This window comes from Dermochelys coriacea, chromosome 2 (assembly GCF_009764565.3).
Source record: "Dermochelys coriacea isolate rDerCor1 chromosome 2, rDerCor1.pri.v4, whole genome shotgun sequence".
NCBI classification, from domain to species: domain Eukaryota; kingdom Metazoa; phylum Chordata; order Testudines; family Dermochelyidae; genus Dermochelys; species Dermochelys coriacea.
Genome location: NC_050069.1, coordinates 247,783,736 through 247,805,056, shown reverse-complemented (window position 1 = coordinate 247,805,056; position 21,321 = coordinate 247,783,736).

Sequence of the window (21,321 nt, the reverse complement as noted above, 5' to 3'; positions counted from 1 at the left end):
CTGGAACCAGTTCAGCAGCTGAACATTTGGATCTGAGGGCTTTGAAACCTGACATAGAAAACAGCCTCTTTTGCCCTCCCCCTTGGTTCAGGATAAGAAATGAAACACTTCCCACACTATCAGGGACCAGTGGTACCTTAGAACACAGACAACGCTTCTCATAACCACTCATCTTTACTGTCTCCCACTTGAAATCCCATTTTCTAGTACAGAAGCAGAGCTACCAAAACAACACAGTGCCCAAAGTATCCAGCACACTTGCCAGTCCCTGGGCATCTGACTCACCAACTCACCTCCAGATCTTTACCAAGAACTCAGCCTTACCTCAGTCTCCAAGGAAGTCTTCCTTCTCTCTAGACATCTAGCACAGTATTAGGCAAATACCAGAGCATTTTCTTGACTCAACTTCGGGAAATTCCAGATCCAAACTCTGCTGCTTGGTCCCATAACTGATATCAATAATAACCCTAATATGTTCCTGTAACAGTTAGTCTGTTTAAAACTGCTGATTAATTATAAATATTGACATTGAAAACCAACGTTTCTTTTCTTTTTTATTTAACTGTTCTCAGGATTTTTAAACATAGCTTCCTTCTTATTGCATACGTTACAGCTCTGGCTCACCAACAACTGGGGTGAAAAAATGTTCTTGGGTTTTCCCCCAGTGGAGGACACATCCGTCAATGGCTATTAGCCAGGATGAGGAGGGATCGTGTCCCTAGTTTCTGTTTGCCAGGAGCTGGGAATGGGCAACATGGGATCACTTGATAATTACCTGTTCTATTCATTCCCTCTGAAGTACCTGGCCACTGTCAGAAGACAGGATACTAGGCTGGATGGACCATTGGTCTGACCCAGTATGGCTGTTCTTATGTTTTTATACTATCGGATCCTTAGCTGGTGCAAACTGGCATAGCTCTATTCCATTGACCTCTTATATGTAGCTGACATGGGGCCAAATTGTGGCCCACTTATATAGTGATCCCACTGAGGGGAAGAGCAGCCTTCACAAGGCAGATACTCCTCTCTTACATAGGTAGATGGGGAGTAGGCAGGCAGGAACTGGGCCAAGCTATGGCTACTTCCTCCCACACTGCAAACCAGCACATGTGCACTGGCTGGCATACCAGGAGAAGAATTCTGCATAGGGCTGGCACTAATTGCTTTCCCCTGGAGTCACGGGGATCTATGAAACAAACGGTGACCTTGACTCATTGTTTCCTGATCTGTTCCAGAGGCAGTGCAACTATGCCTCAAGGCTTTTGGCAAAGCCATGGTGTCATCCATTTTAAATTCTTTCCCCCAGCCTAGAGCAAGGGACATATAACCCATGGGTCAACATGGATCATATGTCTCCCTCCATGCCTAAGGGACGATGGCTCTATCATAGGCATAGGCTCTCTCAGCCTAAGGGCCTAGGTCATTAGCTCAAAGTGTAAAGATGCCTGCTTTTTAGTTCTGGAAGCCCCGGTTCAATCCTAGCGCCAGCTAAAATGTTGGCTATATCAGGACAAAAAGAACAGGAGTACTTGTGGCACCTTAGAGACTAACAAATTTATTTGAGCATAAGCTTTCATGGACTTTCATGGACTTTCATGGTCAGGGATGCTACCCTATGCTATGAGTATTCCTAAACCTCTGACTGCCAGAAACTGGGACTAGATAACCGGGGATAGATCACTCAATATTTTCCCTGTTCTGTTCACTCCCTCTAAAGCAGCTGGTACTGGCCACTGTCGGGAGACAGGATACTGGGCTAGATGGACCATTGGTCTGACCCATTACGACTGTTCTTATGAGAGAGAATCAGCAAAAATCACAAACACTTCAACAAAAATCCCCAATTTACCATAACAAATTAGAATTTCTTTCTGAAGATTTTTTTTTTCTGATGGCTACAAAGAAATCTGTTAACTTGTAAAGGTTATATAGAAAGCACCTATAAAATTCAAAGACCCAGAAACTTCAGTTAAGATTACTCACACAAATGGTAAATATTTGCTGTGGAAAAGTGCCGTTGGTCATGTAAATATTTTTGCTCACCCTTTTCCACATGCACATTTTTAAGCACCATTTTTACAGATGGGTTCAGTACAGTATGTGTGAATACTGGCTAACTAAATTGATTGCTTGTGCCTAGAGCTATTCACCTAGGTTACTGAATCTAATTGTGCATTTAAAGTAGATGTGTAAATAAAAACACTTTTGGGGCGCGGCATGAAGGAATCACTGCTTGTGTGGATTCCGTGCTGTACAAGTATGCCAGGGATCCTGAGTATGTGTCAGGAATGAGAACTTATATTCGCACCTGCCCAGTCTCTTGGTGGCCTATGGGCACAGCTGAGCCACAGCAGGGCTGCCTAATTGATCACTCCACCTGACCAAGGAAGTCAGCAAACCTGTTCTTAAGCCCAACAGCTGCTCTCTGGCTGCCCAATACACATTCCTGCAACTGTGATCTCTCCTGTGTCTACTCTGCTCCTCGCCTTGCTCCTCTCCAATCCACTCCAGCCGTGCTTGCCTGTTTGATTCATGGACCTAGTCTCTGATTCCTGCTTCCTGGCTCTGGCTCTGACCTTTGGTGCTGTTCCTGGCCTGACTGCCTCTGCTCTGACCACTAGGCCTGATTGCCCATATCCTGGTTCATGACAGTATGTGTTTGTGTTGCTAGCCCATGCTGAAGCCTGTGCCGCCACATCTACACTGCTGTTTTTAGCCGTTCTAGCACAGGTATGTCTATTTGAGCTTCAGTCAGATCTCGGCTTCCAGTGTAGAGATCCACTAGGAGGTGATGGTAATTACTGAATGGCAGTAAATTTAGAAAAACAGGGACCAATGGCAAGGAATGACAAAACAGTATGAGGAAAGTTATAAATGACATGCTTGAAAATAACATTGACATTTGTCTTTGTTTGGATTAAGAAACCATGAGAGAAAACGTCACACACATGCAACAGCTGAATCCATGATGATGATAGAGTATCTTTTACTAATTATGATCTATTCTGTTGCACCAATTTGAGAGACGGCAATAGTTTGGAAAAAAATTGTTTACTTTTTTTTTCTTCTTTATAATAGGACAAGGTTACAGAAGAGCTCTTTTACACAAATAAAATGCTGCAGGCCTAACTTGTTCCATTTATTTCCTTTCATTTTACATTATTGATGGCATAACTTTTCATTATGCATTTTTCTATACTTCACAGGAATTCATACAACATTTTTATCTGAAAGAAACAATATGTTCTTAGCATTACTTCCACTTATATATTTTTTTTGAGTGCTACATAATAAATGGTTGGGTAAACCAAGAGAAATGTCTTCTCATATCTGGGTTCAATTACAATTATTCTGGGAACTCGATTTTTAACTGCAAATTTTAAATTCTCCATTAAAAATAGTTTTGTTGGATACACACACAAATTTAGTTTGGGGATTGTTTTATTATTTTATAAACAACTTCAATGACACCATTCAAACAGAGTATTCACTAGCCTGCTATCATTTCATCATCTTTTATTGTTAAAAACTAATATGACGACTTCTTTTGGTAGTAGCAGGAAACATGAAGGGTTGGTTATTACACCCACCTCCAACTCATTCATTAACAAAATCTGAATCTAACTCAGGACATGGTTAGCTATCTACATTCAGTGCTATACTGCTTGGATTTACATATTGTACGCTCTGGACTAGACTACTACATTGTGCCTTACACCTTTAGTCCCCTTGCAAAATACAGCTGGTGCAGAATGCATGGATTTTAAAAAACATGTATCCATAATGGCTGCTGATTAGCTTGCGTTTAAGGATTTGGTTTTGACCTAAAAAGCCATAACAGGCTTAGGACCTGCCTAATTGCAAGCCCAGTTTTCCACCCATGATACTTCCAAAGTTGCAGCCAGCAGCATTGCTCAAGCAAAAGACTTCTTGGTTTAAAATATATAGAGATACAAGCATAGCATTCTTCAGGGAGAGCTCTTAACTTTGAGAATCCCACTACCCAGGCCTGTTGACTTTAAGGAAAGAGTTAGTTATAATTCAAACAATTTATTGTTATTCCTGTATTTGTCTTCATCAAGAACATAAGAATGGCCATACTGGGTCAGACCAAAGGTCCATATAGTCCACTATCCTGACTTCTGACAGTGGCCAATGCCAGGGGCCCCAGAGGGAATGAACAGAACAGGTAATCATCAAGTGATCCATTCCCTGTCGTCCATTCCTGGCTTCTGGCAAACAGAGGCTAGGAACACCATCCTTGCCCATAGCCATTGATGGACCGATCCTCCATTCATTTATCTTGTTCTTTTTTGAACTAGTCTTTTTACATTGCTAGTCGTTGCGTCCCCTGAATCCCTCTTTGTGTTGGTCCAGAGAGCTGAAGATGCCACACACAGCCAATACATAGCTCTCTGGGAATGTGAGTACACTGAGCCTCTGGAAGATCACTCTGCCTTTCAGTCCCTTCATCAGAGGAGTCTGGGGCTGTATCTGCTCTCAGCAAAGGTTACTCCAAGATTATATTTATATACACTCTGCCTTTCCATCCTCCCCAAGGTAACGTTCAGACCACTCATCCCAATTTTCTTTGGTAATAGTGCAAAACTTTCTTTGGTAAAAGCCAGCAAAATTTTCCATGTCACTTGCTCATTGAACTGCTCTCTGCCCCCCAAACCCCCCATGAAATTAATAAACAATTATTTGACTTAGAACAGAACATTTAAAAATATCACAAAATAAATGACATTTGAATCCAACATATGAGTTGAAGCATGTGGTAGTACAAGCAGCCCTTTAGTCCCAGCTTGCAGGCTAACAGTTCACTCAAGCTCCTGGTTGTAATTCTGTCTGCAACGTTGTGTGACTTGACGTAAAAAACTTAATCTAAGGACAGTCTGACTTCCACTGCTAGTGTACATGGAGCCCTCTCATGAGATTTTCATTTCATTCTAATCCTGACTCTAGGTTACATGGTTGACCATGGCTTTTCATTTCAACTTTGATTTTGAGGGGAGGAAAAGCTTTTATTTCTGTTCATAACTGAGTCTGCACATCAAGCATCCCTCTTTTTGTTAGAGACATGAGTCTTTGCTAGAGACATCTCAGCACAGGAGCTGGAACAGAAGACTGGCATGGAAAGAATTAAAACTCTATGTCCTAAGTCCTTTTAGTATCCAATTCATTATCACCTTTAATGGTGTGACTCTCATGCAAAGAATTGTACAATTTCTACTCTAGCTCCCCCTGCCTTGCAGAATTTTCTCCACCCTTGGTGAGGCCTCCACTTCTTTCAAAGGATACCTAAGAATTCCTCTAAACTTTTGGAGGTGCCAAGAGGATCTTGGGATTTCTGTATCATTCTTGCTTCCCTCTGCTCAGTTTCCATTTGTTTAATTTTTATTTTTTAAACATAGTGATCAGACAGGGCACCATTCCATCTCTGGCTCTAGTGCTACATTTATATTTGATACATTTATTTGTGTTTGCAGAAATTCTATTTGTTTATATAAATTGCTGTTAAGAACTCTGACAGTGGAGATTTTATCCATTGTAACTTAATCAGCCAGTCTTTTCCTGATCAATGTTTTGCATCATTTGCACTTTGAAGGTCTATTTCATTTCTTTATTATTTTTTCCCTTCAACCTGACAACTGTACATGTCTACAGTTTAAACTGCTTAAGCCACTTCACAGAATAATAGACATTAGAGAAGGAAAAGACCTATTAGGTCATCCATTCTATATCTTCCTGCCCTAAGCAGCTACTTTATTCAGGTTTATTTATGCACCCGATGAAGTGAGCTGTAGCTCACAAAAGCTTATGCTCAAATAAATTTGTTAGTCTCTAAGGTGCCACAAATACTCCTTTTCTTTTTGTGAATACAGACTAACACGGCTGCTCCTCTGAAACCTGTCTTTATTCAGACAGCTGCAGCGGCACAGGGGCTAGCAAACAGAGCTCTAAACAGGGGAGTTTGAGTGGGAGTTTGCAAGGGGAGTTTGGATTGTGGTGCTTGTTTGGGGTTTGCTTTTACTGGAGGGGTGGTCTTTTTGGTGTGGCTTGTGTTTCCCAGATTAAGAGGATTTAGGTGGGAAGGCGATGACAGATACAGGGCAGCTGTGGGAGTGACTCCTGTAGTGGAAGACACATTGAGGATGACTGGATGTGGAAGCTGTGGTATGTTACACGATCCTGGAGGGGGGAACCGGTAAGAGTTTTTTCTGCATGAAATGCCGTCTGATAGAGCTGATGGAGGAAAAGATCCAAGGTTTGGAGATGCAGGTGGAAAGTCTCGCTGAGTTTAGGAAGGGGTTTGAGCAGATGATGGAGCAGAGATATGAGGTATCTGAAGGGAAAAACTCAGACTCACTGATGGAAGCAGGGCTGGGGAATTTTGAGGGGAGACTGGGTGAGGAAAGTGGTCAGTGGAAGCATGTGATTAAAAGAACCAGGCAGAGGAAAAGACGGGCTAGTGAAGGAGAAATAGAGCTTAGGAATAGGTTTGCAGAGTTGGAAAATGAAGAAGGGGCTCAGCAGGTACTTGTTGAAGGTGGAAGGGTAAGGAAGAAGAGAAGAGAGGATAGTCCTATAGGAAAAGCGGAAGAGTCAAGGGAGACTACACCAAATATGAGCCCCAGGAGGATACAGGATGGGTTGAAGAGGATTATAAGGGAAAATAGGAATGGAAAGAACTTGCAGCCAGAGGAAACAGGGGAGAGACTGGAGAATAGCACCATCACCAGGAAAAGGCAGGTCTATGTGATCGGGGACTCTTTATTGAGAAGAATAGACAGGTCTGTAACTAGAGCTGATCCAGAGAATAGAAGGGTGTGCTGTCTTCCGGGTGCTAAGATACGGTATGTAGACCTGAGGTTGAAAAGGATCCTAAAGGGAGCGGGAAAGAATCCCCTAATTATCCTTTTGTGGGAACAAATGATATGGCTAGATTCTCGCTGGAAAGTATTAAGGGAGACTATGCTAGGCTGGGGAAGACGCTTAAGGAAATTGAGGCTCAGGTGATCTTTAGTGGGATCCTTCCTGTTCCTAGAGAAGGGCAACAAAGGTGTGACAAGATTATGACTGTCAATAGATGGCTTAGGCAGTGGTGCTATAAGGAGGGCTTTGGGATGTATGGCCACTGGGAGGCATTCACGGACAGAGGACAGTTCTCTCGGGATGGACTTCATCTGAGTAGGGACGGAAATAGACTTCTAGGATCAAGGCTGGCACAACTGATAAAGAGAGCTTTAAACTAGGAATTATGGGGAGATGGTTGGGAGATGTCCCGGAAATCTCCATGCCAGATTATAGCATTGAGGGGGAAGAAGACGAAGTAAGAAAGGATACAGCTGTGGGTAGGAGAATGTATATAAGGAGTGAGGGCAGTGTGGATACCAGTCTAATAGGTTATACTGGCTGCAGAATGATTGTGCCTAATAGGGTACAAAATGTGAGCGAGGCCAAACAGCAAAAATTAAGATGTTTGTACACCAATGCGAGGAGCCTAGGTAACAAAATGGAGGAACTAGAGCTACTGGTGCAGGAAGTGAAACCAGATATTATAGGGATAACAGAAACATGGTGGAATAGTAGTCATGACTGGACTACAGTTATTTAAGGGTATGTGCTGTTTAGGAAAGACAGAAACAAAGGTAAAGGTGGTGGAGTAGCATTGTATATCAATGATGAGGTAGAATGTAAAGAAATAAGAAGCGATGCAATGGATAAGACAGAGTCCGTCTGGGCAAAAATCACATTGGGGAAGAAAACTAGTAAAGCCTCTCCTATGATAGTGCTTGGGGTGTGCTATAGACCTCCGGGATCTAATTTGGAAATGGATAGAGCCCTTTTTAATGTTTTTAATAAAGTAAATACTAATGGAAACTGCGTGATCATGGGAGACTTTAACTTCCCAGATATAGACTGGAGGACCAGTGCTAGTAATAATAGGGCTCAGATTTTCCTAGATGCGATAGCTGATGGATTCCTTCATCAAATAGTTGCTGAACCGACTAGAGGGGATGCCATTTTAGATTTAATTTTGGTGAGTAGCGAGGACCTCATAGAAGAAATGGTTGTAGGGGACAATCTTGGCTCAAGTGATCATGAGCTAATTCAGTTCAAACTAAATGGAAGGATTAACAAAAATAAATCTGCAACTAGGGTTTTTGATTTCAAAAGGGCTGACTTTCAAAAATTAAGGAAATTAGTTAGGGAAGTGGATTGGACTGAAGAATTTATGGATCTAAAGGTAGAGGAGGCCTGGGATTACTTTAAATCAAAGCTGCAGAAGCTATCGGAAGCCTGTATCCCAAGAAAGGGGAAAAAATTCATAGGAAGGAGTTGTAGACCAAGCTGGATGAGCAAGCATCTTAGAGAGGTGATTAAGAAGAAGCAGAAAGCATACAGGGAGTGGAAGATGGGAGGGATCAGTAAGGAAAGCTACCTAATTGAGGTCAGAACATGTAGGGATAAAGTGAGACAGGCTAAAAGTCGAGCAGAGTTGGACCTTGCAAAGGGAATTAAAACCAATAGTAAAGGGTTCTATAGCCATATAAATAAGAAGAAAACTAAAAAGGAAGAAGTGGGGCCGCTTAACACTGAGGATGGAGTGGAGGTTAAAGATAATCTAGGCATGGCCCAATATCTAAACAAATACTTTGCCTCAGTCTTTAATAAGGCTAAAGAGGATCTTGGGGATAATGGTAGCATGACAAATGGGAATGAGGATATGGAGGTAGATATTACCATAACTGAGGTAGAAGCGAAACTGAAACAGCTTAATGGGACTAAATCGGGGGGCCCAGATAATCTTCATCCAAGAATATTAAAGGAATTGGCACCTGAAATTGCAAGCCCATTAGCAAGAATTTTTAATGAATCTGTAAACTCAGGAATAGTACCGAATGATTGGAGAATTGCTAATATAGTTCCTATTTTTAAGAAAGGAAAAAAAAGGTGATCCGGGTAACTACAGGCCAGTTAGTTTGATATCTGTAGTATGCAAGGTCCTGGAAAAAATTTTGAAGGAGAAATTAGTTAAGGACATTGAAGTCAATGGTAAATGGGACAAAATACAACATGGTTTTACAAAAGGTAGATCGTGCCAAACCAACCTAATCTCCTTTTTTGAAAAAGTAACAGATTTTTTAGATAAAGGAAATGCAGTGGATCTAATTTACCTAGATTTCAGTAAGACATCTGATACCGTGCCACATGGGGAATTATTAGTTAAATTGGAGAAGATGGGGATCAATATGAACATCAAAAGGTGGATAAGGAATTGGTTAAAGGGGAGACTGCAACGGGTCCTACTGAAAGGCGAACTGTCAGGTTGGAGGGAGGTTACCAGTGGAGTTCCTCAGGGATCGGTTTTGGGACCAATCTTATTTAATCTTTTTATTACTGACCTTGGCACAAAAAGTGGGAGTGTGCTAATAAAGTTTGCAGATGATACAAAGCTGGAAGGTATTGCCAATTCAGAGAAGGATCAGGATATTATACTGGAGGATCTGGATGACCTTGTAAACTGGAGTAATAGTAATAGGATGAAATTTAATAGTGAGAAGTGTAAGGTTATGCATTTAGGGATTAATAACAAGAATTTTAGTTATAGGTTGGGGATGCATCGATTAGAAGTAACAGAAGAGGAGAAGGACGTTGGAGTATTGGTTGATCATAGGATGACTATGAGCTGCCAATGTGATATGGCTGTGAAAAAAGCTAATGCGGTTTTGGGATGCATCAGGAGAGGTATTTCCAGTAGGGATAAGGAGGTTTTAGTACCGTTATACAAGGCACTGGTGAGACCTCACCTAGAATACTGTGTGCAGTTCTGGTCTCCCATGTTTAAAAAGGATGAATTCAAACTGGAGCAGGTACAGAGAAGGGCTACTAGGATGATCCGAGGAATGGAAAACTTGTCTTATGAAAGGAGACTTAAGGAGCTTGGCTTGTTTAGCCTAACTAAAAGAAGGTTGAGGGGAGATATGATTGCTCTCTATAAATATATCAGAGGGATAAATACAGGAGAGGGAGAGGAATTATTTAAGCTCAGCACTAATGTGGACAAAAGAACAAATGGGTATAAACTGGCCACCAGGAAGTTTAGACTTGAAATCAGATGAAGGTTTTTAACCATCAGAGGAGTGAAGTTTTGGAATAGCCTTCCAAGGGAAGCAGTGGGGGCAAAAGATCTATCTGGTTTTAAGATTCTACTTGATAAGTTTATGGAGGAGATGGTATGATGGGATAATGGGATTTTGATAAGTAATTGATCTTTAAATATTCAGGGTAAATAGGACTAATCCCCTGAGATGGGATATTAGATGGATGGGATCTGAGTTACCCAGGAAAGAATTTTCTGTAGTATCTGGCTGGTGAATCTTGCCCATATGCTCAGGGTTTAGCTGATTGCCATATTTGGGGTCGGGAAGGAATTTTCCTCCAGGGCAGATTGGAGAGGCCCTGGAGGTTTTTTGCCTTGCTCTGTAGCATTGGGCATGATTGACTTGAGGGAGGCTTCTCTGCTTCTTGAAGTCTTTAAACCATGATTTAAGGACTTCAATAGCTCAGACATATGTGAGGTTTTTCATAGGAGTGGGTGGGTGAGATTCTGTGGCCTGCGCTGTGCAGGAGGTCGGACTAGATGAACAGAATGGTCCCTTCTGACCTTAGTATCTATGAATCTATGAATGTATGATTCTATGAATCTATTCAGGTTGTTCTGAATAACTTTCCTTATAATTTCTGAATAAGACAAATTTTAAAGATCTATTTTAACACATCACTATAGCAAGTCATATATCTTCAGTGCATAGACCTAGGTCCCAATGACATCAGTGGCGATATGTCTTCAGTGCGCAGACGTCTGGTCCCAATGACATCAGTGGTGATATTGACAATTAACTTCTGTCAGGCCACAATATGGCCTTTAGTGTATTACAAATGTACATGTAATCATTCTGTCAGGTGTTCTGGACAATAATAAGGGTTGCTATCAGGTGTTGTATCCTTTGATTATACACTAAGGATTATTTCCTTTGGTAATTAAAATTTGGCTTGACCTATGTGCACACTGCTTTAGGAGAATAAATTAAGAGTTCTCATCTTACCAAATTAATGTTTCCCATCTTAGGAAGGGATTGGCACAGAATTGGATTTGGTTTGTATTAAAAGTCAGTGAGTGACACCTCTCAATAAAGATAATAAAACAAAAAACAGGGTGTGACTACCAAAATCAGCATCAATGGACAATAGGTGCATGTAAAACAAAGGCACAGTAAAGCATATATTGAGCAATCAGCCCTCATTGTCCACCCGCCTGCATATTGCAAAATTCTGCTCCTTTCAGCAAGCAGTACCACTGATATGACATATATCTTGCCGAGGGTTCCTTTAGAGAGAAACGGTTTTATTTATATCTACAGCCTATTGGCTGATAATCTGTCATTTAACTATGAACAAGGCCTCTTTTATTTGGTGGCAAACAGGAGCTAATTTTTTTTAAGGTACTTATGGCCCACATCTCTATAATATCTGAATGCCTCGCATAATCTTTAATACATTTATCCTCACCACACATTTCTAAGGTAGGGAAGTGCTATTATCCCCACTGTTTTACAGATGGGGATCTGAGGCATAGAGAAACTAAGGCCCAGATCCTCAAAGGTATTTAGACACCCAACTCTCATTGAAATCACCTAAATACCTTTGAGGTTCTAGGCCTCAGTGACTTTCCCAAGCAATTAAACCTAAAGCTCCTGTGGCTGAGGCTACATCCTCTCTGCCATGGTCCCCAGGTTTCTGTGAGGCACTTCAGTGTGGAATTTTGTAGCCACTTCAAGTAAACTTTTAAAAAATGAAAGGTTTTACTGAATTAAATATGAAGATTAATAATATAATCAGTGCAGTACATTGGGTGCTATTTATTTTCACAATTCAGTCAATATTTTATAGTGACATTATGCTTCAAAATACTACAGGGTTTTGTAATGACTATCATGCTGCCTTATTAAAATTGCTGGGGAGAGAGTTGGAGGCTGATAGTTGGGGCTTCTGCCTGTTATAGGGGCAGGTGCAATCCACATCATTAAGGGGTTTTGTCACCTCTTACCCTGTAACCCTGGGTGCCTCACAATGCTTTGCTGCTGTATCTCACAGACAGCCTATAGGGGTATGGGTTACACCCTCAGGATCTGTGTGCTAGACAGCCCTGGTTCAGCTGCTCTGACTCCAGAAGCCTGTCTACAGCCCCACAGCAGCTTCCACCACTCTTGGTTACAGCCAGCAAGATGACCCCAATACATTCCCAGTACCAAATTTTCCCCAAATCATGTGCTCTGTAATGTCTGGTCCTCTCCTGGACAGTTCAGATAAATAATATGGTTGGTTTGTTCCTCTAAAGATACATAAGCACATCAGTGTATTGATGTAACTGTGTTAAATACACCCATCCCTTTAAGCACAACACTGAGTTCATTTATAGTAGAAATAAAACAAATTTATTAACAATAGGACATAGGTTAAGTGATGCCAAATAAAAGGCATAAAGTTAGATAGGGTTACAAGCAAATAAAAGTGAAAACACCGCAACTAAAAGTCTAAAATTTAATCTAGGCAAGATCAGCCTTTGTTCAAGATGGTTTCTCACACCTATTCACAGACTTCAAATTATCCCCCTTCCCGTCCCACTTGGTTGAAGGACCCCTCTTTCACAGCTTGCAAGAGCTCTGTTCCCTTGTATCTGTCTAGAGACAGATGCCAAAGATGGCTTCTGTCTTTGCTTCTATCTTTTAAAGTTCAATGACTCGTTTCAAGAGGCAGGATGACCTCATGTTGTTCTTCCCTTCCTGTGACTTTCCATACCCTTGCTGATTTCTATGTAAAGGGGTTTCCATTATTTTGATTCCGCTGTGCTTAATTTACATAGCAGACAGATAAATAGTTGTCTTCTGTCTGGGAGGGAACCTGTTTGCCACAGACTTTAAAGCATAATATCATTAAATATCCATATTTCCTCATATAGTGTTAATATGGACATTTCACAATGATATTAATCACAGTGTGTCATTAGCATTCAGAAAAGACCCTACTCTATAGACTCTTATAATATAGAAGTATTGTGTACAATCAGTTGATTCAATTTCTGATCACTTGAGGTTTAGGCCCCGCTCCCCCGTCTTTATAGACTGGCAAACGTTTAAAATGGATTTTCCAAGGTTACCCCTCCAAGTAAAGCTGTAAGGAAGTCTCCTTCATTGTCTTTGCTGTTCAGAAAATCAAATACACCTTCCTTTGTCTAAGGCAGACATAGTTACCAACTCACCCTGAAATGCCTGGTTTAAATACACATCAGTCATAACTCTAGCATATATCCATATCTCTTAATACCCACCACAAACACACATCATACAAAAATATTAATGATCAGTGAGTTATTAGTTTTCAATGACATTTTACATGACACCTTTTAGATACAGATTATAACCATAGTGAGTTGGAGTACACTGAAGTGGTCAGGCCAGCTGAACCTCATTACCTGATACTAGTGAGCCCCTTGCCCTCTGGCATTGGGATACTCGTAGGTTCACTCTTCTTTCCCTTACAAAGCTGCTGGAAGGTTAGCCACTAGCTGACCTAGAGGCAGCAGGTAAGAGTCCTCTTTTGCAGACAGGGCACCTGCTGCCATATTTTCTTTCCCCTTTACATAGAGGAAACGTGTTTTGACACCTTTGCTGTGTACAGTCTACAGGGCATAATATAAGAATAACCTATTGTGTTATTTCAAACATGTCACAGTGATATTAATGATCATTGTGTTATTAAATTTCAAATGATATGTCACCTTTTAACTAAATATGACACCAGCGTGAGGTGTAATAACTATGTCAGGCCTGATGAGTTGCTGATACAGATTAGTGAACCACAAATGAGCCTCTGTGTCACACAGGGCCACATCTAAATTAATTATGTATATTCAGTGTATTCCTCTATCATGCATTTATTGGAGAGTGGTTTCCTTATATATTGGCTTGGTATAAATAACCAATCCCCATTATCCTTATTCATTTAACTGATCATTGACATGGATAATTTTTCAGATAGTCTTTGAATCTGCAAGGAGGCTGTCCCACTGGAGGAGGCACTCAACAATTAAGGGGTCAGACCCTTACTTCTATAATCTGTTTATTCCTTTATCAGGGATTAGGTTAAGGAGTTTCACCATAAATACAGAATCACTCTGGACAAATCTTGCAGGCTGACGCTGGACAAAATGCCCCCTATCAAGTACTCTCTGTATCCAAGCTGATGTCTCAAATGTTCTTTGACATAAAAAAGGACTACTGTGAACGGTACCTTTATTCTATTAGCATGATTATTCTACATTTAAGTTAGCTTCAACATTATGGATACAGTGCTGTTCACAGACTGATAAGTGGATATTAATCCATTACAACATACTGTAATAATAAACTATAAATTCACCTATCGTAAATACCATTATATAAAGTTGCAATTATACAATTAACATACCCTCTCTTTTCACCAACATGCTAAAAGCTCTAAGTGCAGTCTATTCAAAGTTGTATGTCTCTGGACAGTAGCATTATGTTTAGTAGCCACAGGATCTCAGTTTTTTCTTTTCAATGTCTTTTCTGAGGGCCACCTTCCTAAAATTATAGTTTCTAATATTCCTTTTAGCCACATGTGGCAGGATTTATTAAAATAATGTAAGTGCTTCATGGTAGCATTCATTTTGTGGTGTTTGTCTTTTAGAATAACACCTGACATCCTAACACCCATATGGATTTTACTAGAGTCAATGGTAAATAACATACACTTTGAAATCCTTTTGCTGCTAGGTTAAGTAATACTTACATATAAAAGGCCTGATTCTGATCCCTTTATTCACATCATTAACAGCACTGAAGTCAATGATGCAACTCATGGAGGAAGATTATATTAATGGCTCAGATTCAGAAACATGCTTAAGCACATGATTAATTTTGAGCATGCAAGTAGCCCCTTGATGGGAGTTCTCAAGTGGGAGTTCTCAAGAAATAGCTTAAAATTAAGTGTGTGCTTAAGTACCTTATTAAATCAGAACTAATGTGAACTAGAGGATCAGAATTTGGTCCCAAATATGTAATCATCTGCTTAGATAGTTTATTGTTGGTATTGCATTTTACATGTTCTTTACAGAACTCTGACCTATTTATGCAAGATCAAATGCAAAGTGAACTGTAGAAAACACTCAGTAGATGTCTAGGTAGTTCTATGGAAAACCTGTAAGACTGTATAAAGTAACACCTAGAAAGTACTCAGAGGGTATCCAGCAATTTAAACTGTAGTTCATGGCATGTGTCTTCAGACTAAACAATGTCAGTCCTCATGATTTGAATATTTACACAAGTAACCTATTTATTTGCTGAGATTTAAGAAAACTAGCATTTATTTTACAACCACGAGAAGGAAAAAGTTTGTTTTAAAATTCAATTTCAAGACCCAGGAAGCATGCAGATGAAACAGTCCTAGTATCCCAAGGGAGTACTGCCCGCCCAGGTTAAAGTGGAAATTGCTTTGTCATCATCACATTGTGAATGGTCTCCTACAACACATGTCTATACAAATGGCCTGCTTGTAAATGGAGAACTCATGTTATTAGTTCCTAGTACTCTTTTAGATTACTGCTGAGTGTGTTGGTCTACTTAACCCTTCACATCACTGGATGAGGCATAGAGTTTAAGGCCAGAAGGGACCACAGATCATCTAATCCAACCTCCTGTATATCATAGTCCCCAACACCACCCAGCACCAACAGGCACCCAACACTAAACCCAGCAAACAAAATGAAACTGAAGTATTACAATCTACAGGAGTCTAGGCTATTATGTGCCACAGGCAGAGACTAGGAGGGCACATTATGTGCCCCAGTGCTTGATGGTTGTTTTTTTTATATTGTTTTGTTTTCCATTGAATATCTACTATATATCTGCTGGCAAAATATGAGTTTAAGAAGGATAAAAGTGAGACCTGCTGATTGGCAGTAGTAGTTTGAGTAGGAGGTCCTTTGAAGACAGAGTGGTATTTGGATTATTTTTTATTTACATTTCTAAAGAGCCCACCTAGTGCTCTGTGTGTTGTACAGAGAATTTAAGGAAGTATTATCCCACTAAACACTTCAAAATTGATCAACCATCCTGCTACTATACCCCCACCTCCACCTACTCCCAGTGCTTATTATAATGATGAAAACAATGGTTCTGCTTGACACTCCAACTCTGAATGTTACCCTGATCCCAAAACACCACAGCCCCTCCATCAGTTCTCCCTCCCTCCACACAAATCATCCCCCAATAACCTGCTGAGTGTGTCCTCAAGGTTATCAAATTTGGTCCCTGGAGGAGTGTAAGTGGAGAATGTCATTCAAAAGCTGAGGACACATTGCTGAGTATGACCTTCTGTAAACATCTCAGGTGACGGCCATAGGACCACGTGGTATCAAATGGTTTTGTGGCATCATGTGCAAGCTAAGTCCTAAATCCTACAGTAAGTTCCCTGCCTGTGGACCCTTGTGTTCTCATTGAGGCCCACTAACTTCACTGAGTCTCCAGGTGGATGCAACAGTGTGACTCTACTAAACAATGTGCAAGATCTGATCACAGACTTCAGATCGAGCCAGTAAGGCTGGCATCTTGTTTTCTGCAGCTTATCTCTGAACATGTTGTATGCCAGCATGTACCAGGCTGATGAGAATGATCTCCTTATTCACATCATTAACAGCACTGACGTCAATGATGCAACTCGTGGAGGAAGATTATATTAATGGCTCAGATTTAGAAACATGCTTAAGTACATGACTAATTTAAGCATGCAAGTAGCCCCTGGAATCCAATGGGAGTTCTCAAGAAATAGCTTAAAATTAAGTTGATGCTTAAATACCTTATTAAATCAGAACTAATATGAACTAGAGGACCAGAATTTGGTCCCAAATATGTAATAATCTATTCAGATAGTTTATTGTTGGTTCTGAATTTTACATGTTCTTTACAGAACTCTGAGCTATTTATGCAAGAACAAATGCAAAGTGAGCTGTAGAAAACACTTAGCAGATGTCTAGGTAGTTCTATGGAAAACCTATAGCATTGTATAAAGTAACACCTAGAAAGTACTCAGAGAGTATCCAGAAATTTGTACCAGGCTGATGAGTGTAACCTGATTTTGGGTCATTCTTTGTACATTATGTTCCAGGAGATGTTGTGGATAATGGTGGAAGGAGGATGAGGCAAAATAAAAATTAATAACTAATTTGATAAACTTTGGACACCCTCAGTTACCAGGTTATGGGTAGTGGGTAAGGTACTGTTATACTTCTTCACCTCCCTGTACACTCTGAACTTTTTCCATTCACAGGAAAGACACTGCAGCCTTTGATAATGTTAACAAGCTGGTGCTGGGACAACATTGCTGAAAGAACAGCTTTCCATTGTAGAGAAGTGCACAAACCGTAAAATTTGGATTCAGAACTTTGAACACCCCAAATTTTAAATTTTAGTCATCTAGTGTTTTTGTTTTGGCCCATTTCTAATTATATTATTCATAGTACCACCTATGAAAACCTAATGGACAATTTTTCCAAAGCCTTCCAAGACTTTGGGTTTATCATAACCCTAAAAAAGATGAACATAATGTGCCAAGGAGTGGCAGAAGCACCCTTCATCAAGATCAGCAGTTATGAACTTGAAGTGGTGAACAAATTCATATACCTGAAGTCCACTATCACAGCCAACCTCTCACTTGAAACGGAACTCAACATCTGCATTGGAAAAGCTGCCACAACAATATCTAGACTGGGCAACAGGGTATAGCAAAACAATAAACTGACAGAATACACAAAGATCTGTGTGTATTGTGCATGTGTTATCAGCACACTTTTGGACGGGAGTGAGGCATGGACCTTATACTCTCATCAGGAAAAGAGGCTCAACAGCTTTCATATGCATTGCCTTCATTGAATCTTTGGAACTTCCTGGAGGGACAGAGTCATCAGTACTGAGGAGCTCAAGTGGGCCAGCATACCCAGCATGCAAACACTCCTCAAACAGAGACACCTCCGCTGGCTTGGGCATGTGTGCCGGATGAATGATGGGTGCATCCCAAAGGACATCCTCTATGGTGAATTGGCATCTGCAAAAAGACCCAAAGGATGCCCAAAATTGTGTTTCAAGGATGTGTGCAAGCGAGACCTCAAAGAAATGAACATGGATGTGGTCAACTGGGAAGATCACACTCAGGACTGCAGCCTTTGGAAACAAGAGCTTAACAACGGTCTCCGGAGTTACGAGAGGAAATAGTCCAGCTTAGCTGAGGTGAAAAGAGTTCACAGAAGGCAAAGCCCAAAGGGTTGAAATACCTTTAAATGTGACAGATGTAGCAGAGATTGTCTCTCTTGAGTGGGTCTCTTTAGCCACATCCACGGCTGCCATAAGACCTCTAATGGGGTCTTCCACCATTCAAGTATTTAAAACTGATGTTTCCCAGAGATATGTGGCATTGTGGTAATGTAGGCCAGATTGGAGAACTATTCTGGGCCTGGGGCTTTTGTGCCATAATTGTCATTGCATGTGACATTTTGCTGGATGTAATATCAAGGATTCTCAACCTTAAGTATGGAGTAATTTTTACCACTTTCAGATCCATGTTTGCCTAAACACTGGAAGTGTATTATATTTGGCTGGCTATATCAGGATTTATTGGACTGATTTATCCATGAGTATACCAAGGTACTTTTCAAATAATGAAAATGGAGAACAATATGTAAAAGGTGCACTAACATTTTTCAGCCATTGGAGAAATATATCCTAACTTGATTTCTCCTTACATTAACACTTTCCTACTTGACTTTGACATTTTGTAAAAAGTGTTTTGAATCAAAATGCTCAGATTTGTATAAGAGTAGTATAAAATGCATACATAAAGATAGTAAATGGGATGTTGATTAGGTAATTATGACAAAAGCACATTTAGGCAATAAAACAATGGTAAAATGTTCCAATTTAACTTACATTCTTCTAAACTGAAATCAACAGGTAACTTGCTCTTTGGTATAAGAAGTTATTTCATTATAGAAACAGGGACATTTAATCGTCAATGTTCATGTAAGATACTCTCATTCTTACAGATTCATTCATTAAAAGATCATCATCATAGTGACCTAAGCCTACTACTTGGTGGAAAGGATGGAAGAGAGATAAAACACTGTCATCTTTTAAGTAATGGGAGGTGGACAGAGAGTGTACCATGAAAGTACCTGGATAGATGGATAGGATGCTTAGATAGCCAGTAATATTAAAATATTAGTCTAATCTATTGGCAGATATTAATTTAGTTATGCCTGGTAATGAAAAATCTCTCTAGGGATTCGTGCTTCTAAGAATCTGCCTGGCTGGGGATGACATCTGTTTAGTAGCTGCAGTGTTTAGTTTGGCCATTCATGTCTTTTGTAAAAGTGACCTACAAAATAATTTTTCACAATTAGCCATGTAAACTTTTTTCTTCTTCCTCTTCTTTATAATGTATGAAGAAGGTTTCAAAGGGCTTTTCTGCTTGCTTTCTTTTCTCTTGGAGATAACAGGAATTTAAGACCTGTTCATTCCTGGTTTGGATAGAGGACCTCTTGATTGTTTCAGCTGGTTTATCACCCCTTAATTGAAGAAGCAGGTGTACTAAATCTTTAACAAAAGTTTCCTTTCGCCATAATTTTATGTTTAATTAAAGTTAACAAGGAATTTTAGACAGTCTGACTAAAATTCCTTTCCCATCTCAACTTTCACACTTTTGCTTCCTGTGATGTCATCAGCTCACTAACACTTCAGTCATCACACAGGCCCTGATTCTCTAGTGCCCTGTGTAGCCATTTACATCCATGCAAAGTGGCTGTAGAATACAGCCAGTTCAGAATGGTTACATTTCAAACCCAAGATGCACAGATTTGAATGGCTACCTAACATGCAAGGCAGCAGGAGAGCAGGTTAAGAATCTTCCAGGATTACAAGAATTGACTTTCAAATGTAAAAAAAACCCCTAGAAAGTTAAAAACGTTTCTAAATGCAGCCCAGAAGCAAAATAGGCATCCCCCCACATTTTTCCCCCCTACAGAGGCCACCTTTAAAACTCAGCTCCCATTTATATCCATTTGCAGGACTGACTGCTTTTACATAAACAACATTCAATGGCTTGAATGTTCAAATATTTGCGATTAAAAAAAACCACTTGGAAACTGGGTCAATATTTGAATCAATGTTTGTTGACAAGAATGCATCCCTGTATTTACACCTTACACACTATTGTAATAATCTTTGTACAGGGCATGCCTTGTGAGGTATCACTTGAAAACTCATAACTTGGCGATCAATAATATCATGGTAAAATTTGTGTAGCTGCATTGTAAAAAGTAATACATTTCTCCCGTATGATGTTAAAAATACATGTTCGGCCTCACGTAGCAACAAACTGGTCAAACAGATCTGTCATGAACAAAGGATTGTATGTTTGTCTTAATTTGAAGTTAAGTAGTAAACAGAGTCTTCAAGTGGAAAGGAAGAATAAAGAAAACAAAGGAAGATCATACAGGTGAAAAAAACTAGCAGGGAACATCCTTCCACACAGACTCTTTCTCTCCTGATTCTCAGCTGGAAATGCTTCTCAAATGGGAGGGGCAAACACCCGAAAAAAACCCTCTTCCCTCTCCCTGTCCATCTCACACTTGTACCTGACAAGACAAATGAAGCAGCCCCTAGACTCTGGGTGAGGATTCTGACCTAGAGATTGGTCAGTAATACTGTGGAAAGCAGGTGGTGAGAAACTTTGCTTTCATTTAATATAGTTTGTTAAGTTAGGCACTAGAAAGCATTTAATCTTTATTTTTCTTTAACCATTTCTGACTTTTATGCCTCAATGCTTGTCATCATCATCATCATCATCACTCCAATAGCTGCATTGGTCGTTGGGGCACCATCATTTATGAGTAATCAACCAATTGTCTCCACCCTGGATGATTGTGTGTCAGTGCTTGAATCTCTGCAAAGTCCATTCCTGTCCACTCTTTTATGTTGTCAATCCATCTCTTCTTCTGTCTACCTTTTCTTCTCTTCACCTGTACTGTCCCTTGGAGGATGATCTTGGATAGGCCAAATGATCTTGTTACATGGCCGTACCACTTCAGCTTGCACTTCTTCACGGTTGTCGGGAGGTCTTCATATGACCCAGTGCATTGGGTGATGATGTTGCAGAACTCTTCATTAGTGATGTGGTCAA